At 38.5% G+C, this 27,934-nt stretch overlaps 1 protein-coding gene and 1 pseudogene across 1 annotated transcript in view; one reads left to right on the forward strand and one right to left on the reverse strand.

The window, feature by feature from the left end:
* The window catches only part of Tafa1 (TAFA chemokine like family member 1), a 524,958-nt gene that overhangs the window by 57,264 nt on the left and 439,760 nt on the right, over nt 1-27,934 (reverse strand). The window lies entirely within an intron of this gene.
* On the forward strand, nt 18,141-18,241 carry LOC119808516 (annotated as a pseudogene).

Here is a 27,934-nt window from a genome sequence, read left to right on the forward strand (position 1 = left end):
AGAAGAACGTGAAAGTTTGGAGCTACAAGAGTTAGAGAGTTCTGTAAATAGAGCTCATCCTGGTGAAAGTTTGAAAGACTATAATCCGGAAAGGAATGTGTACAGTAAGGAGTAGACACGTAAAGTTTCAGATGAGAGTAAATTTTGTATTGGTGATTGGTATAGAGGCCACTTTTATTACAAATTGGCAAAGAGTCTACCTGTGTTCTGCTTAGGTCCTGGTAATTTAAATGAGGCAAAGTTGAAAAAAATGGACTATTTTGTTGGGTGAAGTAAATTTTAAGACTATATAATACCCTTCTGTGGCAGAGTTATTGCCACTGCAGTTAAAACAAGACCGGAACGCATCTCAAGGGAGCAGAAGAATGAACTGTCTTCCCGTGGTACTGATTTTACAGGAAGCAGAAGTAAATATTACAGTCACGGAGACTTGTGCTAAGGGTCTAGAAAAATCCTATGAAGCCTGAGAATATGAAGGTCTTGGGGAGTCATTGTGAGATGCTATTGTGTGGCTGTGAAGGGTAAGATGTCATGGAGATCCCATGATGTTGGAGACAAGGCACCGTATGGAGCTGTCACATTAAAAATTCCATGTGTTCTACAGGTGACAGAGCTCTAGGTTAGAGCTTTCCAAGCCGATCGACCCTTGACACAGACACAGAGCAACAACAATTGGTGCTTTATTATAATTGTTCGTTACCACCCTCTCATTCTTCCCTTTGGAATGGTAAGGGTTTCTTTGTGTCAGTTTTTTTTTTTTATTGGAAGTATGTAAGTTGTGTTTTGACTTTTACGTGGACTAATAGTTAAGAAACTGACTTGAGTATCAGAAAACACTGAACTTAGCTATGCCAATACTTACGATAATTGGGCCAGTAAAAAGACATCTTTTAAAGTTGAACTCCTTGCTTATTGTATTATGAGATGACCACAAACCTACGGGGGCCAGAGAGAGATGCTATGATTTGGATGTAAGAGCTCTCCAACAAGCACATGCACTTGATTGCTTGTTCTCCTGACTCTGTTACTAATTTGGGAGGTTGTGGAATCTTTTAGGGCCTTAGCTGGCATATATATGGCATTATGGGTGATTAAGGGGTAAAGGCTAGCTTGCTGAGTGCCTCAGCTGTCTGCTCCTGGCTTATACTCTCTGCTTCTTACTCCACAATGATGAAAGCTCCAGTCCTAGGCATCCCTTCCACACTACAATCTGCTGTATCTGCTTAAATCATGAACCAAATGAATCGTTCTTTCTTTAAGTCACCTCTGCCAGGTACTCTACTACAGTGATATAAACGTAATGAAAACAGAATGGTTTAGTGGGGTGCCATCTGAGACATCACTCTTATCTAAATCATGACTTTATCAGTAGGCACAAGACAAATTGCTTCCCTCTCCTAATTCTCTACGAGAGCCAAGAGGATATAGGAAAAACAACTAGATTCATTTAGACCAGTGTTAGATAGGCAGTGGGGGTGGGATAGAGTAATTTAATACAAACAAATAGTTATTTTGAAAACTGCTGACTGGAATCAGTTGCACATTTGGCAGTCTGCTGGGGAGTTAAAGGCAACTGTTCTCCTCCCCCAGCTGGCTTAAGCGTGATAAGGTGTTGCAGCTGACCACCAAGAGAGATGATGCAACTTGTGGCCTTACTTGCAGAAAGCATTAGGAACAGACAATTGCTTGTGCTGGGTGGATTTGAGGCATGGGATACTGGGGACAGTTATAACTTGGACCCCTGATAGTGGCTTTGTGCCTGTGTAGATATGGCCACCTCCACTTTCTTGAAATTCCAGTAATCTCCCTTTGTATGCAAGAGCACATGTCACACGGAAAGCAATCGAGGCCAGGTTTAAAACAGCCCTGGTTATGATTCTTGCCTTGAAATTAAACCTCAGCAAGCAAATTGTTTCCTTTTTCCCTGAGAAGATTTTTAAATCCAATTTATTTGAGATTTCTATTTAAATTGAAAATACTGTAGCATCTCATGCAAAGTGAAATCAATCTCTTCAGAAACAGGGGGAGGAGAAGGAGGAAGGGAGGATGTGGGCCAAGCGTATGTAGATTAAAACTTGCTTCTTCAAAGCCTCTGCAATATGAGCATCCACTTCTGCCTGTAAGATTAATGGTGGATCCCTGGGACAGAACCACTCTGTTTAACTGCTTTTCTGGTTGCTTAATAAGCATCTCCAACTTAATATATTTAAGCCCAGGCTTCTTGGAATGCTTCTGCCAGCAACTTTCATGGGCTTTGACTATTCAGAAAAGAGTCAACACATTAGTCTCTGAAGCCAATCTCCAATTCTCCTCCTTACTGCACTCTCCACACCCAGTTAGCACCTGCTTAGCTGCACAATAGGCCCTAATATTTGCTGAAAGAATCAATGAAAACATTGTTAATATATTTTGGACCTCATGAAGCATTATGCAGATTTGGATATATGGGGCTTATGAGTTACCTCCTGCTGTAGGGGAGAGCCTACACGTTTTAACAAAGACCAGGTGAGTTCTATGGCTTACAAACCCAGAATATCTGCTCATTGCAGAGAACATAAATATTTTAATATTTATACAGCATATTATTTTGCTTGTGTGGTGTGTAGGATTATATGTATGTATGTTCGAATGTATATAAATGGCATGTGTGCACATATGTGCACATATGTGCACATATACATACATACATACATCTATTAGGTGGTCTGAGATTGACATCTGGAGTTTTCTTCAGCCCCCTCAACCCTCATATATACCAGTTTAAAAAGCTATACAGTTTTCTTTATAAACTGACCCCTGTCCTGTGTCTTTTAAGATGCTTTCTCCCTCTATCCCATATATAGCAGCTATGAAATACCATGGCATCTTGAGGACTGGGTGCCACCCTTTTCTCTGGCACATAGTTTTCCACTTGCTGGGTTTGGGACTGAGAATGCCTTTCTTCTTTGTTTTGGCAAAAAAAAAAAAAACCAGTTGCTGTCAAGAGTCAGTAGAATTGATATTTTCATAAAGAAAAGATGAATCCAGAAAATCTATTAATTGAACAACACAGGGATAGGACTGACTTTAGAAACATCTAGGCTCAGGAGCTGAAACTGGCATTGGATCTGGTTTCTTTTTCTCTCTACTGCTCTGTTCTATTGTATTAGCTTGAACACCAGGCAGATTTTCCAGTTGAGATTGCAACCAAGCTGCAATGATCTCTCAGAGCTGTGAGCTTCCGGGGACCCAAGGAAGTTGTCATTGCATTGGTTCCAATCATACTGCATGCCCAGCCTTGAACTTACCACCTTAGCAAAAAGAAAGGTCTGTTTTTATTGGGTCAAAATAATATCAGCTTGAGCCTATTGAGAGAGGTCAAAGACAGTCCTGCCAAAAGGCTGAAAATAAAAGCAGGTGGTTTTCTAAAAGGAAGTCAGAGTTTTGTAAGGAAATGTGAGCAGTGTGGCAAATTTGTGGATATTGGCCAGCTTGTCCTTGACAGCAGGATGGAAACCCCATCTTCTTTGTTGACTTCACTGACTTCATTGACCTTTCATTGCTATTCTTTCTGATTTCTTTGTCCATTCTGGTTCCTAAGCCATGGACATTCCTCTGTATCAGTACTGCCTATACAATGTGATAATAATTTACAACAATGACCCCTCTCCTACTACAGGGACTGCCAACATAAATGACCTCTTCTTTTAATTCGGTGTGTTCACAATATTCAAACACAGGAGCTGTAATTCAGGAGGTCAAAAAATGCTAGATGTTTATAAATATATGCTAGACCTGTATTTTCTTGAATAAGGGATGGCTGTGTAAAAGTGGTATTTTGGGAAGATTACCCTAGCATTGTATGCTAAAGTTGGGAATGTTGAAGTTTAATGATCGTCACTGTATCTGTAATGAAATAAGTTTAGGGCCTGGCAGGGGGTGACTGTCAAGGAGATAAGATAAAACACAGTGGCTTAAGTGATTAAAGGAGTGATCGTGGGACAGGAAGGATCAAATTGGGATGGGGGGATTGGAGGGAAGGGTAGGGGGAGGATATGAATAAAGGGTCGAAGAGGTACAAATAACACTAAAGACCTTTTGAAAAGCTACATGGAAACCCATTACTAGGTAGCTTACATATATATAATAAAAATAGAATTAAAATGGATTACCCAAGAATGGAGCAACAATGCCTCTACCAGACAACACATGTTAACAAATAAAATCCCAGTGCCAGGAATGGGCTGCCTCTTCTCAAATTGTTGGCCAGTGCGGTTCCATAGACTACAAAACATTACAGGCTATTGTCAATGCTATTGCTTACCCTCTAGAATTAGTCAGTAAGACCCAATTGCTGAAGACACCGCAAGCTTCAGTCACAGACCATGGAGAAACCAAGCAGGCACTGATCCAAAAGCCTCATCACCACTTGCTAGCTTTTCCAATGCTAGAAGGAATTATTCACACAGCCAGAGGAGAAAGGGCCCCTCAGTCTTATCCAGCTGTGCATCCGGTGAGCTCCACAAACAACTGACCTGGTAAGACAAGCTCACTGGTTCAGTAATTCAATGAGCATCACATGAATAACCAACCACTTTCTAATTGGATTTGAGTCTTGCTCTACAAAATGAAACCTATAACTGGCACTATAATCAGGTCAGAAATCTGTGGCTATATGGATCATGGACTTTAGAGGAGAACCTATTAATATTATTATGCTAAATGGCCACAGTTTTAAACCAACTCCTAATGACTTATGGCTATTCTTATATAGTAGTGCATCTCTCAATCCTCATCCAAGAAGCTTTGATTTGAAGTAGATGGCAATCTAACCAATCAATGTGTCAAGAAGAAGAATTTAGAGAATGCTAAGCCTTAAGTGGGATCCCTATTTTACATTCATTTCTTCCAGGGATCATTGTGGAAGAGAAGATGGAAATATTGTAAGAGCCATAGAGATGGTAGGTGACTACAAGGAAACGGTGTCTTCTGCACATAGCAGGACAGTGACACAAAGAACCCACAGTGGTTGTGCCTATGCAAGCTCAAGCCAGACAAAATGCCATCACAGAAAGGGGAAGTAGGCATAACCTCCTACACCCTCACTGGGAAGCTATTGGCAACAGATAGCTGCAGGGAAAGGGAGAGCCATTCTTCCTTAAAATGCAGTCTGTGGCAGGTTAGCCACTCTCTGGTGGAAAGAATATACCTACAAATAGAAGAGCAGCACACATTTGTCTTGGTAGGTTTTAAAAAATAAAAATGAAAAAAAGGACACAAAGTTGGGTAGATAAGGAAGAGAATGGATCTGAGGAGATTTGGGCAGTAGTCTGTATGATAAAATGCATTTTAGAGGACTCTTAAAGAACTAAATTCAGAAAAAAGTTAAAAGGGAGAAATTTACTGTTTTGAATTTACATTATACTATCAGTGATCTAAAAATAGCTGTCTATGTCATTCTTATTTCTTGAGATAGAATCTCACTGTGTAGTTCTGGCTGGCCTGGTACTAGACTACCCTGGCCTGAAACTCACAGAAATACGCCTGCCTCTGACGCCCAGGTACTGGGATAAAAGGGAGGTACCAACATGTCTTGCTTAAATATTTGATATCATTATTAATACTGTTGGAGCTGTGAAACAAACATGGGACCCTGCCTAAACTAGGCACGTAGCTCTGTCAATGAGCTATATCTTCAGAGTCCAGATTTCTAAAATTCATCAAAATTGATAGTCGAAATGGATAAAAAGTTTTGGCTAACTGAAAAATCGACTATTTATTAATATTAGTCTGTGGGAGAGATACTGTTACCCACTTTATATAAATAACAAGTTAGAGTCTCTCAGCACCCTTGGGGAGGTCAACAACAGTCTAATTTTGGAGACATGGAAAGACTATCAGCAACATTAAAATACCTGTGTAAGGTTGTGCATAAGCATTATATCTATCTGAATTGTCATTAAAGCCACAAGAAGTAAATAAAGTCACCTAATTTTTCAAATACTCTTTAGGTTCCAATGTGATTAACTTTAGATTGGAGGTTCATATGAATTTCAATAATCAGTGAAACTGCATCTGAGACGGTGTGGTTGTATTAATTATTTTTTCCCATAACTGTGGCAAATCACACAAATCCACTAGGAAGAATTTGTTTTAGCTGTAGACCTTAAAGGGTTCAATCCATGGTTACTTGGATCCTCTTTGTTGGACCAAATATCATAAGGGAAGGAACAGGTGGCAGATAATAATAGCAGATAATGTTCCCAGATAATTAATAGGTCAGAACACTGTTACAGACTTCCTAGTTTCTGTTTTTATGGTTAGAGTAAAGTCTTGATGGCTTTCCCTAATAGTATGATGTCATCAGAGAATTCAAGTAACACAATAGTTAATGAAGAGTCTCTGGCTTTGTTGTGTGGGTTAAAGTCTCCTAGTTGTCAAATAAAAGCCATTCCTCCTGGAGTTTACAAGCTGACTATGCTTGCAACAGATTAATTTAATACCTGTGCTTCTCAAATTTTATGCAAAACTTACCATCTGAAAGGTCAGAAAGGCATCTAGAGTCTTAGAGATCTTAGAGGGTCACATTGCAGTGTAAGGGATTCTCTAGAGCATTAAGTGAGAGCTGCCCAATCTCAGTGTGTTTCAGAATGATCTATAACATTGTATTGAAACTTCTTCCTTAAGTTTCTGTTTCAGTTAGTTCCTGAAAATTTACATTTCTAACAAGTTCTGAAGCCATGCTGTTGCTACTAATTTAGGCTGAGTCTCTCCTTTGCATCAAACTAATCCCTGTCCAGAGAAGTAAAGGCCTTGTCTCAACCATGTTAGCTAGATCATAGCTGAGCAACATGTGAGCAGAGCTTTGTGAGGTCCTCCCTGACCATATTAGCTAGGCCAAAGCTGAACATCAGGCAAGCAGAACCATGTGAGGTCCTCCTTGACCTGCAGAGTTTGAAGAGGTGAGGGTGGAAGCTGAGTGTGCATGGGTACGTGTATGTCCTTGACATCTCTTACCCTGTTTATAGGTTGGGACATGCCTTCATTTTCTCAGTTCCTGTTATCTAAATGGAATGATATCATACTGTTGCAAGGTGAAGCCAGCTTGTTTGTCCAGGCCACCTGGCTGGCTTAGCCCCAAAATAACCACACAGAAATTGTATTAATTAAATCACTGCTTGCCCATTATCTCTAGCCTCTAATTGGCTAACTCTCATGTCTTCATTTAACCCATTTCTATTAATCTGTATATTGCCAGGTGGCAGTGGCTTATTGGGAATAATTCTAACCAGCGTCCATCTCAGGCAGAGGATCCATGGCATCTCTCAATGCGTGCCCTATCAGGAGCCCAAAGCAGTTTCTTTATTAACCAAGGAAAGCAACACAAAGACAGAAGGACCTTCTACACCATCATACTACATATAAGGAGACAATTATGTACAAAAAACGCTCTGTAAATACATTCAAAATTTAGTCTCCAAATTAACCTGCTTGATTTTTAGAACCATTCTAATAATAAATACCCATGTATTATCAAATTACTAAATATGAAGACTTATTCCAGTGTTTTCATAGTAAAGAAAAAATAATGAAGAACAAGAAGGCCCAACAGGAAGATACTGTGCTATTGAATTATGATGGGCACATGCATTTTGTTCTCACTGCATTAAAAATTCATCATGATTTAAAAACTTTTGCTCTTTAATGAAATCTTATATAACCATATAAAATATGAGACATGTACTAGCATTGTTTCCTTAAAAATATTGCAGAACATTTTGAACACTGAATGTCTAAGGAGATAAACAAAGATACAAGCAATATCTAGAGTTACTATTTATGTAGAGCAATATTCAGCCACATACATATAAAAACACAACATATGAAATGTACAGGTGCTCAAAAGTAGATCATACACTATATATTCATACAAAGGTTCACATGTATAATATATGTGCTTATTTGTGACTACTAAAGAGCAATATATATATTTAATAGTCTGCAAAATTAATTTTCTATTTTGAATTTGTCTTATACAGAAGTAGAGGCTTGATATTTGCCAATATTATACCTACATATGTTTGCTTAAAAGCTTTTCAGTCATTTAAATGATATGCCTTGATTATATAATAAATATACATATTTACATATTATTCTTTAAATTACTCTTGATTTTCAGATTGATATCTGTTTCAAAGTAAAATGGAAATTGAGGATCACTTTAAATAATGTCTGAGAAATGAAAGTCCTAGCTACACCAGCTCCTAATTGTTACTGTTTTCTAGCTCATCAATTACCATGCGGTACTAAGATGATTCCAGAATGAGGGTCAAATGACCATGTAAGATTTTAGCACCATTGTGTGTGTGTGTGTGGGAGGGGAAATACAGGTGTGTGTGTGTGTGTGTGTGTGTGTATGGCATGCGTGCATGCATGTGTGTGTGTCACGTAGGTTTGTGTGTGATACAGGTATATGTATATGTGTGTGTGTGGCATGCAGGTGTGTGCATATGTGATGCATGTGTGTGTGTGATAAAAGTATAATGTGGAATTCCCCTGTGTATGCTGTGAATATGTTTTATTGCCATTGGTTAATAAAGAAGCTGCTTTTAACCAATGACTTAACAGAATATAGCCAGGCTGGAAAAGATATATAGAGAGAGTAGGCAGAGTCAGAGAAGCCATCTAGCCACTGCTAAGGACAGACACCCCCACTGGAGTCTGCTGAGACTTTGCCTGTAGGCCAGGATCTTGTGGTGATGCACAGATTAATGGAGATGGGTTAGTTTAGGATGCAAGAGCAAGCTAAAAGTATGCTTAAGCTATTGGCCAAATAGTATTGTGAATAATATAGTTTCTGTGTGTTTATTGAGGGACTGGGTGGGACAGAAACCTCTGCCAACAAATTGGTGCCCTAAAACTGTAGAAAAAGTAATAGAGTAAGCAAAATCAGTCATGTAAAAATGGAATATGCAAGACTCTGTATTATGTATATTGCTGTGTTTTCTTTAAATTTTTTGACTGCAGAGAGACATTTGATTCTGGGACCGCTAAGCTAAACTAACACATATGTTTAAAAATATCTTCATTTCAAAATTTGAGTTTAAGGATATGTTTCTTTAGAAAAGAGGTTCTTCTTTTGTTTACACAGAGGATGAGAACCTATGGAATTCTTCCAGACTAATGTAGTTTGATGGACCAAGACCACCAAAATGGTCTCCATGAACAACCCCAAAATAACTTTAACCAATAAACAGCAGGAAGTAGTTTGGGGACCACTACACCCAAATTCCTAAATATTGTTTGTAAATGTTTGTTTACATTTAAAGAAGAATATACTATAGATATGAATACTTTGCATTGGCATGAATCTTGGTCTATTGATACAAATTTTAGGTCAATTTTGTTATAAGTACATTTTTGCTCTTGATTAAAGTATTTTGTTTGTGCCCCTCATTTAAAAAGGTAGTGTATAATTAAGAAGTAGATTAATAAACAATCATTTATAATAGTCAAACTTGTAGGTTTAGGTTTTATATGTCTATTTATAGATAGATAAATTGATTTCAGTTAGATAGATAATCTTCAAACCTTTCAAAGGCCACAGAATATGGCATTTAAAAGGTTTTAAGGACATAGGACTTTTCATGACAGTGAGATACATCTGCTCCTGGCTGCACCAATCTACTTCAAGAGGATAATAGGCATCAAAGAGGCTCCTCATGGAGTTTGTTAGCCATTTGGGCAAGAAACTGCTCTTGCCTGAAATGCTTGACTGGACTCACAGAACCCACAAAAAATGACTGCTAAGCTGCCTAAGGAAGGTGAGACAGTCCTTTGGGGTTCCTGCTTCATGAAAGAGGATGCCAGATGTTTGGCAGGACACAGAAGAAAGTGACTGAAAAACTGCCAATATTGGTGGAACTGTCTTTGAATTTCCTGCTTTGTGGAAAAGTCTGTTGGATATTATGGGCCTGTAGACTGAAGATTGGATGCCCCAATGATACAGAAGAACTTTGGGTGACTATTCAGGCAGCGAGATGTCTCTGTTAATTCTAAAGATTTGGAAGTTTCTTACAATGCACTTCCTGTTTACTTAGGTAATATTATATCCTTCTAGAGTCTTTGATGGAGTTGATAAATATATAGTTATAATTATAGTTTTCCTTAGTTATGATAAAAGATAAAATAGATATAAATCTTGTAACTGTAATTCTTGCTTGATACCTATTTGTTATATGTAATTTTACTATGTTAAAGTTAAAACTGACTTTTTTATTTAGACAGAAAAGGGAGGGTGATGTGGGATTTCCCTTTGTATACTGTGAATATGTTTTATTGCCATTGGTTAATACAGAAGCTGCTTTTGGCCTATGGTTTAACAGTATAAAGCTAGGCTGATGGGCGGGGCAGTGGTGGCGCACGTCTTTAATTCCAGCACTCGGGAGGCAGAGGCAGGCGGATCTCTGAGTTCGAGGCCAGCCTGGTCTACAAGAGCTAGCTCCAGGACAGGCTCTAGAAACTACAGGGAAACCCTGTCTCGAAAAACCAAAAAAAAAAAAAAAAGCCAGGCTGAGATATACATACATACATACATACATACATACATACACACACATATATATATAATTCCATATATATATATATATATATATATATATATATATATATATATGGAATATGCAGAGTCAAAGAGAAGGCATGTAGCCGTTCACAGGAGACAAACTCCTTCGCTGGAGCCCACCAGAATCTTGCTGGTAAACCATGAGTCTCGTGGTAAAATACAAAATGATGAAAATGGGTTCATTTAAGATATAAGAGTTAGCCAGAAATATGCTTAAGCTATTGGCCAAACGGTATTGCAATTAATACTGATTTCTGTGTGATTATTTTTGGTCTGAGCTTCCAGATATGAACAAGCAGCAGCCTCCTGCCAACAGAGGTTTGTGTGTGTGTGTGTGATGCAGGTATGTGTGTGTGAGATGAAGGTGTGTGTGTGTGATGCAGGTGTCTATGTGTGTGTGTGTGTGAGTGAAAAAATACCCGCTGAGAGAGTTCTCTGTTTCACAGACCCAAAGCCTTACAGAGAATAATTTGTATTTGAAAAACTTCCCTTTTATGTTATAGAAGTTGCTCGATGTTATCTGAAACATTGCAAAAACTCTCCCTGATTTCTCCTTTAAGAGGGGCCACTGACTTGCTGGAAGTATGAAGAAACCAACTAGATGTGCACAGGTGTTCTGAGCCCATGAGAAGCATCACTGAGAATTCTCCTCAACTCTTCTGTCAACTTGCCACACCATGTTCTGATTTGTTAAACAAAGAGAGTGGCAAAGTTGAGAATACCTAATGAGACAGAAAATGCAGCTGCCACCACCCAGGAGAGAGCAAGAGTCACAGAGACGTGTCTGCTCAGACTTCCAAAGACCAACTTCAATGCTGGGCTCTGGCAGCCCTCTTTGTTCCCAAATCTCGTTGGATGATTTTAAAACTCTGTCCTTTTCCTGGGAAAGGCTCAAGACTCAAGTATTCCATAAATAGGGAAATAATCCCTTAGTAGAACTATTTCTATGTGATTTATGTTTTCTGCTCCTAAGTTTAAACTCAAAATAAAATGGTAACACTATCCATCCAGCAATGTGATCTTTTAAACAATGCCTAAACCTGATAATACTAAACACTAGGGTTAGGGAGATGGCTCAGTAGGTAAGGGGACCTGCTGTGCAAGCAGGAGAAATGAATGTGAATTGTAAACACACTTGTAAAATCTTGGCCAGGCCATACTGTCTATAACCCCATTATTGGGGTGTGGGGATAGGAAAGTCTAGGGAGTTTGTTGGCCAGCCAGCCCAGCCAAAGCAGTAAGGTTCAGGTTCAGTAAACCCTATCTCAAAAATAAAGTGGAAAATTAAGCGGTAAACAGCCAATGTTTCCCTCTAGCCTCTGCACACTTGTGCTTCGAGTGCACATACTCCACCCCTATAGGCACACACACACACACACACACACACACACAAAGGCATGCCACAAACACATACCAACTATTAGTAATGTACCAGTCTCTTTAGCTAAATCTTCTAAAACTAAACATATACCTATTCTTCAATCCAGCAATTCCACTCCTAGTTTTATAGTCAATCAAAATATGTACTTATATTTGCCATAAGATGTGCATATAGATAGATACAAAATGACACATAATGTTCCAAACTTGTTCAAGAAAGGTTGGGCAAAATTCAAAACGTGAACTGTTGTGGTGTATTTAACATGCGGAAAACTCTGCACATTGTGTAGTGTAGTGGTGAGAAAAAGAACAAGCATTACATGGAACAATATAGAACATTATTACACGCTGTTTCAAAAATACACTGCAGAATTATACTGTATGATTAGTAATTTAAAAAGACATAAACTGACTCACGATAACAGAAGTAAGGAGTAGACACCTGTGACTGTAAGGTAGAAAGATGTAAGTGATCCAAGATGCAGGCACTATTGTTTGTCATGGGATCCCTGGAACATGTTGTGTGTCCATTCCAGAAGCCATTTAGTTTTGCACAATGGTAATTATTTTGTATAATTATAAAGATAAAAAAGAAAACGATTATTGTTATAAACTTGTACACTCCACTTTAATATTAATGTTAGGAACATTAATAATTATAGCCAATATTGGTATGACATTTGTATCATCTACTTGTCAAAAAGTTTGGTCTTGGTAACAAAGCCTATGAATTTTTTTTTTTTAAAAAATGGGTATTAGCTTGGACTTAACATAGTGAAGGGAACCCTGATGGCTCTTTGGCTTGGAGAGGGAGGGAGTAGGGGTATGGGTGGAAGGGAGGGGTGGGAAAGGGGAGGAGGAGGGGAGGAGATGGAAATTTTTAATAAAAAATGAGAAAAAAATGGGTATTAGAAAATAATTCATTCAGGCTTATGTAGGTGAGACTCCAGATCTTATTAAATGGTTTTTAGCAATAGATATTTGCCCATGAAGTCATCTTAATCCATAATTAAAACAGATACTAGTCCGGGAAATTGCTATTTTAATCCTCTATTTCCAGAAATGTAGGAAGTGATGTGGGTTTGTTGTTGTTTTGTTTTGTTTTTGTTTGAGTCAAGACTCACAATCTTCCTACCCCAGCTTCCTAAGTGTTGGTATGTGTTACCACATCGGGCTGAGACACAATTAAGGCATTCAAACATGAATTCTTCATAATTGAGTCGCAGGTTCCCAAGTCTCAATTTCTGAGATAAGTGGGCAAAGTTCCAGGCATGTTTCTACATGCGTTGAATTGCTGCTGGTTGCTGAAGTCTGGCGCTCTCTCTGTCTGAACAGCTTAAGGTCAGGCCCCTGAAAATGAGACCCCAGCATCGCAAACAGGGTTTTGAAGGATGAGAACAGAAGTTTTTCACATCTGACCCTAGCAGGAGACTCTCACTCCCAATGCCTAGGGTGAGTGTAGAGAACCTAAGTGATTCTGACAAGGAAGTAGGACCTAAGGCAGTCAGTTCAGCAGATCACATCTCAGCTGAGAGGAATTCACCACACTTCTAAAAGTCAGTAGGAGAACAGCCATTTTAAGAGACAAAGCCAGTCTTAACAAATATAGAAAAGATTAAATCACACTCTGCATCCCATATGACTACCATGGATTAAGGCTGATTAATAAAATAATTAATAGCACATGATAAGTATTTGGGGAAAGGAGGATGCTTATTGATTGCTTATGTGAGTGCAAGCTTATACATCCCCTATGGAAATCAGTATAGAGATTTCTTTTTTTTTTTTTTTTTTTTTTTTTTTTTTTTTTTTTTTTGGTTTTTCGAGACAGGGTTTCTCTGCAGCTTTTTTTTTTCCCTATATTTGTTAAGACTTGCTGCATTTACATTTCAATTCTGAAGAAAGTTCCATGAGCTTCTGAAAAGAGAGTATATTTCTTTAGTATTGGGGTGAAATGTTCTGTCACTGTGTTAGATCCATTTGATTTATGTTATTTAACTCCAGAATTTCTCTGTTTGGCTTTCATCTAGATGACCTGTCTTTTGGTGAGAGTGGGGTATTTAAATTACTCACTATCACAGTGCAAGGGTCAATATGTGATTTTAGATCTAGTAGCATTTCTTTTATGAACTTGGGTGCCCTTGTGTTTGGTTCATAAATTGTTAGAATTAAAAAAAAAAAAAAAGAGACAAAGCCAATAACGCAATAAGCGGGATTGTATCCCGAGAGTCGCCGTTATCGTTTCCACTCTCCTTGTTTCTCTCTAATGCTACTTAAAAAAAAAAAAACTGCATTAGAGACTATGTTGAAGTGATGATTTATTTAGTTCACTTTGTTATAGTCTCTTGTGACTTTGTTGGCATGTCTGACCACTACCTAAGTCTACTTTTCACGGAGAACAGAAATGGGATGCAGTCACAAGGATAATTTTCAAACTCGTGAAACCAAAATAAAGAACCAGTGATATTTTCACAGGAACATCACGGGAGGGGTAGTCACTGTTTTCGGAGTCTACATTTAGCCATGTTATGCTTCTAGGTGTGTGTCTTCTCTCCAAGTTCAAACCTTTTTGCGCTTGCCTGTTCCCTTCCCTCAGACTATTCCCAAAGCTTCCGGTTGTGGAGCAAGCTACGTGGCTCTGGTGTCTTCCTAGGAGTGGTTTGAGCAGTTGCTGCAATTTCCAGGAGCAGGGAATGAGTGTGGAAATCCACTCTTGTGTAAAGATTCAGCCTCTCATGTTGTCAAGTGTAACAGGACTGTCATATATCACCACTGTGAGGCATCCAGGAGAAATGGTTAAAGAAGAGGCTCCTGTGATTTAGAGACTTCAACTTAGTTACTTGTTCTTGTGATGCTCTTGTTCCTTTCTTATACAGGATTCCTAAACATGCTAGTGATACTGTAGTATTAGAAAACAAGCTATATAAAGTGCCCATGAAATGATCTGACACTTAAATTGTAGTGAAGACCTATATGGGAATTTTATTTACTAAAGGTGTTACATTGTCTTACACACATACTGTTTAACACCAAAATATGATCTTATCCACCTTTCTCATGATGACCTCCTGAAAGCATTCTTTTATATAGCTTTTTATCTATGGTCCATATTTCGGGTATTTTTAGGCCCTGAAAATAGAATACAAAAAATAACTAAGAAAAAATTATGCAATCTGTAGGAATGATATTTTGGGGAAGGGGAGAGATAAAGTATAAATAAACACACATATAAGTCACTATAGATTCTTCTCAAGAAAGCAAATAAACACAAACTATAGCAAAACTTTTGAGTAGAGTCAATAGACATCAGAACTGAGTTAAGTATGGAGGGCCACCTTGAACCCTGTTCTGAGCAGCTGTCAAACTGGAAGGCTGAGGGATCAAGACAAGGAATGACACTTTCTTTGTATGGGGCTACTTGATTTATTTCAGGAAACCATGGCAGATAGATTGATATGGGCTCTTATCTGAGGGAACCATTCTCCCATTGTCCAATGTCACTAGAGAAGGAGGCAAACCAAACAATATCATTGCCGCTATCTTGTGGGCAGGTGTACTTGAAAAACAGTGTCACCCCACAAATGTCTTCTCATAAAGAAATGCTGAGCATACAGACAGAGAGATTGAATTATCTATCATCAACTCATATCAACCTTGTGGTTTATCACCATCATACCTTTCTACATTTTTACTTCTTCACCCAGGAGAACCTTATAACCGTACTTCCTAGCATCTTTGTGTTTCTGGCTTAGATACAGCACCCAGAAGCAGAGGAAGATGGAAGAGAAATAGCAACTGTTATTCTCTGGCAGGATTTTTCTGGCAGACAATTCAGAGCAGCAGCTGCTGGGGCACTAGAGAGTTCCTAAGTGGCTGAGATAATGGACAGTGGTTTTGCTTTCACATCTGTGGGCTCTTCCCAATCAATCAGTCTGATCTTGAAAGCAGTGGGGACCATCGACTCGGATGTATTCACAATCACTTCAAGGTTTCTTGGGTGTGGACTACTAACCATTTCCTTATTCGGCCTGCCCTAGCCCTCCTGTCAGACATCCAACCAGGACATTCGTTCATCCTACATCTATCTAATCAGGCTATCTAGAGTGGCTGCTATAGTTCTATTTAAAGCAAACTGATGTACTATTCATCCCACTTCATCGGTTTAAAGCAATTTATTAGTCAAAATGGTACCTTACCAAAAGTTATTATCACTAATTGACTGAAAAAATCCTACGTGATTTCCAGGTAGTCTGTTAACTGCTTAATACACATTTTATTCAGATAAATGCACATGGCTGAGAAACAAGAAAGGGGCCAGTATTTGTGGATTATGTATCCATGTTCCAACCAGAGTGACTGTTCCCTTGATTACAGTACAGCTCAACCACTGGGGTGTCAGTGTTAACACCACCATTTCATTCCAATTCCCCCAGCTCTACTCATGCATGGACATTTAGTTCTAAAGAATTTCACCCCTGTGTTGTGCCTTGCACCTAGTGCCGCCACCAAGGACTCCAGGTATGCTTTTGAGTTTCAGTCTTTACAGTGTCTCTACATGTGGTAAGAGCCTCCCTGTTTCCCAGATTAAAAGGCTAAACTGCCCTAAACAGTTTAAGTCATCAATTCAAACAACTGAAGTTAGAAGATAACTAAACGAGAATTTGAATACAAATTATCTTATACCAAAGCCAGTGGCCTGGCCAGCAGCAGAATAGAGCTGCCCCTGTCCCTGCTCCTGGGGACAGTCCCTGTAACCTTTCCTGTCTTACTGGCTTTCTCTCACTTTTCAAAAAAAAAAAAAAGAGAATAAAAGAGCCATTCTTGACTGTGAGCAATAAATGAGGCATAAATTATGCTTTTTCCCATATTTTTCCTCTCCTGTGACTTTGCAAGGAACTAACCACATTGACAAAGAGCCATTTGACACCTTGTGGAATTCATTTTTTTACTACAAATGATGTAGCTATTGTCGAGTTGGCAGTTTTTTTTTAAAGTCTCACAGGCAGCAAACATGTCTCTCTTAGAAACCAGATTTGACGATAATAGAATAGTGCTGATCATGTGGGTCCTGGGTTGGATGCAGAGAACAAGGGAAGTTCCTTATAAATCTCAACAGCATTGCTGCACCGGCTATGGATGTTAATAGGGGTCTGAAAGAGCACAAATACTGTAATTGAAATCCACGGATATTCTCAAAACTTCATTTTACCCAATTGTTTCAGTGCCCTTGTGGACAAGCCTTGATAGGAATGGATAACAAGCAGCCCTGTGACTGATATGTGTTTCCTTTGCTCTTTCTTGTCCCAACAGAACCCAGTCACCGGGATGCTCAGCCTCCTACCATGTGGCCAGGAAGGCACCTGGCTTCTCTGTCACAAATACAAATACTGCCCATTAATCTTTATGACATCCCCAAGTCAAATGTATAACACACAGTCTCAGAGTCACAGAGTGAGACTGGAAGTAAAATGTGTTCTTTACATATCTTTTAACTCATACAGCATTGATGTGTCATTTACCTCTTAGTCTAGGGGCCAAGAATCATCCTTTCATTTTGTACCATTGTGACATAAGCAACACATTTATGCTGTATTCCTTTCAGTTTGAATTAAAAGCTCAAACTGATTATAGATCTGAAGTAAAAAGAAATCTTGAAATCTTCTGTGTTTGCCTATGGGTGTATTTGTGTTGCTGTATTAAACAGTGCTAATGAGACAGCTGTACGGACCTGAGGTTTACTTTCTTAGAGTTGTGGAGTCCAACTTAGGTACACAAGAGTCTTCTTTATGTGCCCTTTGAGGGGGAAGGATATCATGGTCTCGAGCCCAGGAAAATAAGAAAAGCAACAGAGTCAAACAGTTTTATCAGCATTAACATGTTGAAGGTGGCACAATATAACCCAAACATGACTCACCAGGTCCTTGTACTGAGAATTAACTTGCAGCACATGAATTTGGGAAGGTTGATTATTTTGAGGGACTGATCCATAACACAGCACCTCATTTCAACATATTTTAAATATAATAATGTATCAAGACCTCAGAAACAGGAAGTGACTTGCAGCATTGGAGAAAAATGCAAGCATTACTGCATAATCGCATCTGGCACATCGCCACAGCAAGGAGTCTGTGTTATTTTTACTATTCAGAAGAAAGAGCTAACTTTGGTAGTAGAGTTATTAAAATTAGAATGCTACAGAGATTAGCATGGCCTCTATATAAGGATGACATCAATATCTGTGAAGTGTTTCACATTTTTAGCTGGGGGTAACAGGTCACTATTATAACCTTGGCATGTAGGAGGCTAGGCCTCCTGTGAATAAGAGGCCAGTATGAACTGTTCAATGAGTTTCAGACTTTGCCCAGAAGACACTGTATAGGACCCTGTTTCAAAAATTAAGAAACATAGGAGTTATCCATTAAGTCTTTACTAAAACACATGCACACAACATACGCACATGCACCACACATACACACAGAAACCACACTACACCACCAACACATCCCATGCAACACATACACCACACATTTACACACACACACCACCACCACCACCACCACCACCACCACCACCATCATCATCACACACACATACATCTCATATAGGAAACATCATATATACACACTGCATACCCCCCACATACACTATACACCTATACGTATCCCCACATCACACACATAAACGCTGCACACACATATACACATATTACCACGACCACCACAGAAGACAGAGACAAACAGATACACACACACTTCATCACAACCACAAATAGACAGAAACATAGACACAGACATACACAGGGAGAAAGAGAGAGAGAGAATACAACTCTACACAGTATATGGCTTCTAACTTTGGAGAATAATCACCGATAAACATTCTGATTGACCAGACATTATTTTAGCTTCCGTAACATTGATTCTAACTAAGTCTGACATTTTTTGTCTCTGCATTACCCAATCTTAGCAAAAATATTAATTTAGATAACCTGATAACCATAAAAAAATCTATGTATTTAACCATAATCCTTGGGGGATGGCTCCAAGTGGAACCCAACGTCTTAAGGAATGTTCAGCTAAAAGCTAAGGTTTCAAGAGGGTGGTTTTATCTCAATATTTCTAAAGTGGGCATGGTGATATTCATATTTTAGGGATATCTATATATCTCTATATATAATTATGAAGGATAATATATATTATATCCATGATTATAGGCTAGGAAAACAATCAGATTTAAATGTCTTAAATCAAAGGAGTTGCTTTTGACTAGAGTTTTTCTCCTTTTCAATGCATACTTTATGTGAATTCAAGCAAGAGTAGTGAACCACTGATCTGGACTGTCACCAACTCCAGTGTCACAGGAGAACCTGTCTATATGATCTCATTTTAGTGAACATGCTCTGTTAAATCTTAAAAATTTCACCCACACTTTGTACAACCTCTAGAATTCCAGGAAATATAAAACTATACAATACAAATACCTAGACTATTTGGCAGCTTGTTCAAGTACAAAGATTTACATATTCAATAAATGCTAATACTACTGAGTTGCACCACAGAATCGATCCCCAATAGACTGACAGCTCTTAGTCTTTAACACACTTGCTAGTGATCTTGCCTTCTCTTCTTCTTTCCCAGTGTACAATCTTCTCTCTTCTGGTAATTGCCCAGATTATAGCCAGATACACAGTTTCCTAGAAACAGACACTATTTTCTAGGTAAGCAGATTCATAAGATAAAAACAGGGCAAAGGAAGTGAGTGGAAATGACTGTCCTTAAGGGAAAACCATGCCCTCTATTTTCTAGTGGTTGGAATACAAATCTTGTAGACAGAGGAAGTGCGGCTACCTTACCCAGGAGGTTGTGATCCATGAAAAATCCCATCAGTCTGCTCTAGAAATTACCTGGATCTAGACTTCAACTTGAGATAGAAGTTTCTGAGTTACTGATGCCACCGTTAATTGGGATATTGTTTTCCTTCACTTTCCCCTGTGAAGAACTGAATAATGGTCTGAGAGTTTACACAGAGCCTTCAGCTCCCAGTTGCTGAGAGCCTGTGGTGTAACTCAGTGACAGAGCATGTATAGCATGTATGAAGCCCTAGGTTCATTCTCAGAGTGACAAAGAAACAGAAGCATATTGGTGTGCAAGCAATACTATATCAAGTTAGTCATGGCTGAGATTAGAGAAACCAGACGTGTGCAGATGTGGAAGGTCCACAGCTCTGAGACTCTGTCTTCCTAACCTGTGATCATCAGCACGTTGAGTGTGGTTTCAGGCACAAAATGCCATGATGATATTCTTCACACTTTTCAAAGAACTAACTCCCCAGTTATCTCTGTGTAGATCAAGATTAAATAATCTCAAGGTTAACTATCTCTTTATGCTTTCCCCAACCCTGGTCCACAAAGGATACCTCTAAGCCATAAAAAGCCCAGTGGGCTGGGAGTAGAGGACATCATGACTGACCTCCTGGGTCTGTCCTCCTGGTAGCTTTCTGCTACCCAAATACAATCAGGGTTCTAAAGTTCTACATGTTTAGGCAGATAGGGATCAGAAAGCATGTGGCTCTGCTATCATAATAAAAGCAATGGTATAATGATGGGGAGGAACGATGCTCATTGTCATACTTTATGTCCATCCTTCTCAGCAGCAGATGTGAACTCTTAGTTTAGAGGAATTCCTACAGTCCTTACAGGAAATTCCTTCATGAGAGAGACTTCTGTGGGACATGCCGCTTTCTCCTGTCTCTGTGTGTCAGACAAAAACAGCTTCTTACTACTCTTCCAATTATAATGTCCATCTTAGAAATGTGAGCCTGTTGATGTTGCTATCCACAGCACTTTACTAGCCAGCCATTCTTATCAATTTTTCACTTCGATTATTTATTTTATATTTAATTGAATGTGAGTATGTGTGCATGCAGCCACCTCCAAGCTTATATTTGAAGAGGCCTGGAAAGGCTACCAGCATCAAATTCCCATAGAGTTAGAGCTATAGGCATTTCTCACCTGAAACGTGCCCTCTAGGCCCATGTGGTTTAAAGGATATAGCTCTCCACCCAAATCTCTATCCCTTTATCTATTTTTATTCACCTTGTGGTAATTTCACTATGTGAAATTCTCTTAATTTGATATTTATATGCTTCCCTCACTCATAGTCCTATTTTTACTTCCATTAGCTTGCAAAATGATTACAAGCCTGGGATTTTTGTCTTGTTTCCTTTATGAGCATATGACTTCACCAAGTATAACACCCAATATTAATCAGCAGAGCTTATTGCTATGTATCTACACATGTTCAATATCAATTGATAGTATAGTGAGCTACAATTTTCAGGAATTATACGAATGTTCAATGTTATTTGATATCGAGCTATAATTTTCATTAAAACCTTGGATACAAGGCACTGGCTCAAATAAAAAATTCAGCATGGAACATGAAATTGGTTCATGGGTGACAAAGACAGAGTAGAGGAGCAACAGAATTCAATGGTCAGGAAAAGCTAGAGACAGGTTCAGAAAGTCAAACTAATTTAAAAATAAAACTCCCATTTGTATGTCGACCAAACGGGCTAATCAAAACTGTGTACAGTGAAGTCTGTTAAAGGAAGCCTTCTAAGTAACTGTGCTGCACTGCAAGTTGTTGGTATCGAGCTCGAAACGAAACAGTGGTTTTTACATTATGCTCCAGGAAGTAGATGCTCTCAAAAGATCTCCTTCAACTTTTCTCTGGTATCTATTGATCATATCCATAGAAATTAAGAGGAGATGGCAATTAAGTGTAAAATTTAATGGTGCTCTGCTGCTGTTAATTTACTGGCTGGCTCGATCAATGTGTCACCCTGGATAGAAATCTATGTACCCCTATGGGCTTGAAAATTCTATGCTGCCCTTTCAGCTAAATTTATAACAATAACATGCAAACAAAGACTAAGTGGGCACTGCATAAAGAGGTGAGAGGATGACTTCAAGTGCTCACAAGAATGTAATACACATTTTAAAGATTACTTAAGCAGGAAGAAAAAAGCTTTTGCAATTGTATTTACCTTAATATTTGTCAGTTTTGGGCTTCACCAAGTGATCCATGAACTACATTCATCAGAAAAAGTACATTTTTTTCCTCCCAAAGAGTGCCAAAAAATATGTATGTGTCATGGGCATTCATTTTGCCTGACAAACAATGACAAGAGGTCCTACACATGTTATGATTTAGTCTGAAATGTGTCATTTAACACACAACACAAGTGGATTAGGAAGCCCAAAGGCTTCCTCACTTTACTCTGTGCCAGTGGACTTTCTTATGATAAGACGTAAGATAAAACTCCTGATAATTACATATAAGAAGCTAAAATACCCCTTCCTGCAAAATTTATATATGATGGAATATACATCCTATATAGATTGATTATACTTAATTTTATTTCCAGTAAGTCAAGTGTAGACATACATTTATAACTATTTAAAGATACAGAAAAATATAAGGTAAGTTTAAGTGTTATTTCTCTATTATTTTTATATGTCATCCTATTCAGAATTCCCCCAAGGTCTTCAGAAATGTAACTTACAATAGCAAGAATACATCCTGTCTTATTCAAAGAGTTACCATTTACTGTCACTGCACAGAAAATGTTTCTTGCTTTCATATTCTTACTGAAGCCCTGATAATTGTTCTAGGAGCAACAGATTTTCTTCCAAGGTGATAATGCATTGTGCATGAATAGCCAAAAGCACCCCCAGAAAACTGGGCATGAACTGAGAAGGGAACCAGAGGTAAGCATAGATAGACAAGGGGTGAAGCATGCCAAGACATAGGACAGCATAGACAGGAAGGATCCACTCCAGAAGAAGAAAGGCTTTTGGTCTCCATAGAGACCAGATTATTATAACTGAAATCTGTTTTCATTCCCACTGACATTAGGAGGGTATGTTGGGCTCTGTCTACCACTATAGTGTCCGAAAACCCCAAGGTGGTTGTCTCAGCGATTGCAATCAAAGCTTCAGTTGCTCTTCATATAGTCATCTGCACTAAGATTGCAGGTTCAGCACATTAAGTACAGAGTGAATGATGGGAACAGCTAAAAAGCATTGTGTGGGGCCTGTATATATACACTCATCTGTGCTATACTGTAAGACAAAATGTTGCATTTAATCTGGATAAAAGCAGACTCTGGCAGTGAGGAGACCCTACATTCAGTCCCAAGCATGTTTATTTGCAGGGTCCTTCCAGCCTAGGCCGGTGCCCCAACCCTTTGTCAGAGAGAAAGGGAAACAGAGAAATGGCTACATCCTGGAGAACAGCTAGAACCCAAACTACTACCAAGAGAGGTTATTCTTGTTCATCCCATGGTTTAAAACGTCTAAAAGAGGATCAGGAAATGGGAAAGCTCATCTATAGAAAATTACATAGGGAGGTCCTTAACAGAGAGCTCAAGCTGATGCCTCACCCTCTCTGGTTGATTTTTTTTTGAATGTTTGTAAATTGTCTATTTGGTGATGGTACATTTGTTTGCTTTCCCACCCCAGCTACCCCAGTCATCTCTGGCACAGGCCATGAACTCCTGATTTGTTGATGCTTTGTGCTCTCTTTGCTGCGTCTCTCTGCTCATTTACTTTTGCTTACTCTATACTTAACAAATGCAGTCATTCAAAAAATGGCGAGGAGGAATCATTCTGTAGACTTTCTAGAGCAGAAGTGCCACCTGAATGATTTGGTCTCCTTCAGAAAATTGGAGCTAAGTTACTTTTACTCATGGTTGTCCCTAAAGTTGTCCATTTTTGTTTATATCTTTGGGTTCCAGAGAACTATTTCATTTGAGATGTGCTTCTTTTAAAATATTTTTTAAATAATAATATTATTAATTTGTTTAGATTATATGATTATCAGTACTCAAATAATTATAGCACAGTGGTTGTGCATATATGAATCCCAGACAAGGAGCAAGAACAGTTTCTGGATAACTGCTAGGAATACACATTATTAGGCACTAGCCCAAGTATATGGAATCAGAGACCCTGGTAGGGCCAGGATTGGGATCTTAAGCATAGAGATGAGTGGACAACGTGGTCACGGATAGACATAGTTCACCAGCAAATGCAGTACCCAAGACTATATTACAATCACATCTAATAAGCTGCTTATTATGTATCTGTCAGTAACTACTTTGTTCCTTATTATGCTAAAGTCTGTCTTTTCCCTGGACATGAGTGATGGTATTTTAAAAAATTCCTTTATTCGTGGAGGAGCCCATCCCAGGGAGTGAATGCTGAGAAGGAAGATGAAAAGTACTCTTCTTGGAGGTAGCTCCCATGATGGGATGGAAGAGCTGGGCTATCAGATGTTGGGAATAGCAGAGCATAATCTAAGCATTTCTTCAAAGGCTACCATATCAGGATTTGGTAACATAAACTTTATCCAACTCTTTTTAAAAAAATATTTATTTTAAATATACAATATTCTGTACGTGTGTATGCCTGAAGGCCAGAAGAGGGCACCAGACCCCATTACAGATGGTTGTGAGCCACCCTGTGGTTGCTAGGAATTAAACTCAGGACCTTTGGAACAGCAGGTAATGCTCTTAACCTCTGAGTCATCTCTCCAGCCCCACACAACTGTTTTTTATACTTCACAAATATATTCCTACCTAGATAGTTTTGTTGTTATGGAGAGAAGTGATTTTTAAAAGAGCCTCAGTCTTTATTTCTCACAGAAACCACAAAGTAGCAAACAAAAACAGAAAACGATTTTTATGCTCATTTTTTATGTTTTTTTGGGAGACAGGGTGTATGATAAAGCCAGCCTCTCAGAAAGGATGGCACTTATGTACTCTCAAGACTTCCCCTCTGATCTGCCCATTGTCAAATACTGTGCCAATCTGAACAAAGGAAAGCATACTGAAGACATGATCAAGTTCAAGGGTAATGAGTGCAACATCTTAATTAAGTTTTCCAGAACTGCAGGTCTCTGTGATGGTACATGGAGAGTTTGCCTCTATTTATGTATTGCTTTGATTTCACTGGGGATGATGTCGCTTCATGAGCATCTTAAAATGAGAATCTTCTATGGGCAAATGGAGAATTAGGGAAAAACAAAAATGAGATTCTCTGTATCGATCTTACCACTCATTTCAAAGATGAGATAATACTCCCTATCAACTGCAAACACATGCATTCAACTCCCATAAAACAAGTATTAGTCCCATTTGATTTTGTGCTTGAACTAGGATTTAGTTATATTTATTCAATTCTCAGAACTTGTATTTTGCAAAAGCGAAAGATTCAAGTTTGAATCATTGCTTACTCCCCATCCATTAAACGATCAAGTGAGCAAAAATTACTTGCTTTCGGAATTAGTCCCTGCATAAAATTCTTTATTTCTTTTTCTCTAAGACACAGATGCTGCACTCAAAATCAAAGCTGAACCAATTTTTGTAACACTTCTAAAATAACTTCATCTTCTTAACCTGCCCACTACTTCTCTTAGAAAGGAAAGTTGCTTCTTGGCTGAAAGGTCAGGGTCTTTGTCCACCCAGTGTCTGCAATGGTCTTGCTTTCTTTTAGGAAAGATTTTTATTTTCCCAGTTCCTACACTGGATCTCTGGGAATGGCCCTGAGGCTGAGCTTCATTTTGTAAGGGCATACCCATACTCAGGGGAAGCTTATCTTTCATGATCATAAAAAATGGTGAAAGAATGGCCTGGATCCCTGCCTAACAAGAAGTGTCTTCGCCATGTTGTCCACGATGCAATTGTCCCTCATGGCAGCGTCTTTGCTGATCACTGACTCCTGCTCTTCCACAAAGGTGATTCTCAACCGGTTGCTCTACCAACCTCCAGAAAACAAGTCAGTTTTGAGGGAATTTCCCAAGGTATTACTATACATATTGAAGTAATGTGTAGGTTTCCCTTATTCTATAGGAGTAAGTTATACAGGAAAGGAAAAAAGTAAAAATATCTCTACTCATCTCATAATAGATTGTAGTTCAAGACGTTCAACATGGCCTTCAGATACCATTTTTTTGTGGAAAGCATCCAGAGATATTTTAACAGTTGTATCAATGTTATTTATTTGTTTTTTAGAGTTTACAGACCCATGTAGGACTCAGACCCTTTTAGAATCAGAATCCTGTGTCCTAACACTAGAAAAAAACATTAAAGTATCAATGGAAGAAATAGTTTGTTATTCTAGAAGGTTAACAAGATTGACAAATCCTTAGCCAAATTAACCAAAAGAAGGGGAAAGAAAAGAACTAAATTAATATAACTATAGATGAAAAGGAAACATTGCCACTGGTACCAATGAAATCCAGAAAATCACAATGATACACTAAAAATTTGTACTCCCTTAATTTGTAAAACCCAAATAAATAAATAAATTTCTAGATGCACCTGACCTATCAAAATTAAGTCAAGATGATAACAATAATTTTAAAAGATTATGGTAAGCAGTGAGATTATAGTAACTAAAAAAAATCTGGGTTTGCTTTATAATTCAGTTTTGGATTTTGGTCCTGGTGTTGAACTGAGGATTATATGAATGCTGGAGAAGTTCCACACCACTGAACTACAACCCTCCAGTCCTGAGCTAATTGCTTTGGAGAGATGATTTAACACAACAGTGGACCATTAAGTAGACCGTGGGAAAACAAGCCATAGTTTTGACTTATCAACTACTCATGTACTAACTCATAACATATGTTCTAGAAGTACAACAAATCATGTGGTTAAATGTTTCATATCTCTTCTAACACACAAACAAAGGGCAAACTATTTAGAAGCATGATCCCTGGGACAATGTTATTAGAACTATTAAGATATTAACAAAAATTGGAGACATTTGTACCTGCCTGCTATGCATATTCTAAAATAGTCACAAACATGTAGATGAGGAAGTAGAGCTGTGGTTACCATGGGCTGAGTGGCAAGAGTAGTTGAAATATGCACAATTTCAGCATTATAAATAATAAGTTCAAGAGATCTATTTTACAATATGGCAACTGTGTTGATAAGATATTGCATTCTTAAAAATCGTTAACCAGTTGCTTTTCCACTTCCCTGAAATCATTAAATTTGTGAGGCTAATTAGCTACATTTAACCATTCTACCACACACACATATCCCGAAACAGCATGCTGTAGATGATAAATGAAAGTAACTTTTGTCAATTAAAAGTAAATTAATACAAAGAAAACAGTTATGGATCCCTAGCTTTTATTTAAGCCTTCTGAGTCTGGAATCGACATTAGGAATATAGCTTTTAGGTAATCAATCTGGAGGTCCCCCTTCTTTCTCCCTCCCTCTCCCCATCACTCTTGTTTTTACATAGAGTGTCACCATGTAGTTGAGGTTAGTCTTGACCTCTTAAATTCTCAATTCTCCTTTCCTAGCTTCCTGGATAAGAGTGACTTAAAAATCCCTTGTAAACTCTACTGAAGCTATGCACAGGGATGGTTCTGGGTACTTAAGAGGCAAAGCAAGAGTATGAAACAGCAGTCGCTATGACCTGGCAAAAACAAACAAACAAAAAAAAAAAAACACTGCCACTGACCACTGCTCAAGATTCCCAAGTCTTTCCAGAAGGTCAGATAAGAACTTCAATGTCTATTAACCAGTAGCTGGGCTTCATCAATGGAATACAGTGCATCAACACAGCCACCAGCTTCTGACTCTAAGGATATTTGAAATAGCTGATCTTGAGATCGAAGGCAGGAAGAAGGACATGAAGACTGCTGGGAACAACAGTTAGGTTGGTGAATAGAGATATCAAGGTGCTTAGAATCAGGTTACAGCACAAACAAGTGCATATATGCGTAGAACAGGCAATGTTTAAAGGTAGAGAACACTTGAGAGACCCCTTACATGTAGCAGGTCTGTTTCGCACAAAGAGAGCAGGTTAACCCAGAAGAACTGTCCCTATTCTTGTTTAACTCGTCTGTTGACTAATGTCACATGTTTTGA

The sequence above is a fragment of the Arvicola amphibius genome, chromosome 2, assembly GCF_903992535.2.
Source record: "Arvicola amphibius chromosome 2, mArvAmp1.2, whole genome shotgun sequence".
In the NCBI taxonomy this organism is placed as follows: domain Eukaryota; kingdom Metazoa; phylum Chordata; class Mammalia; order Rodentia; family Cricetidae; genus Arvicola; species Arvicola amphibius.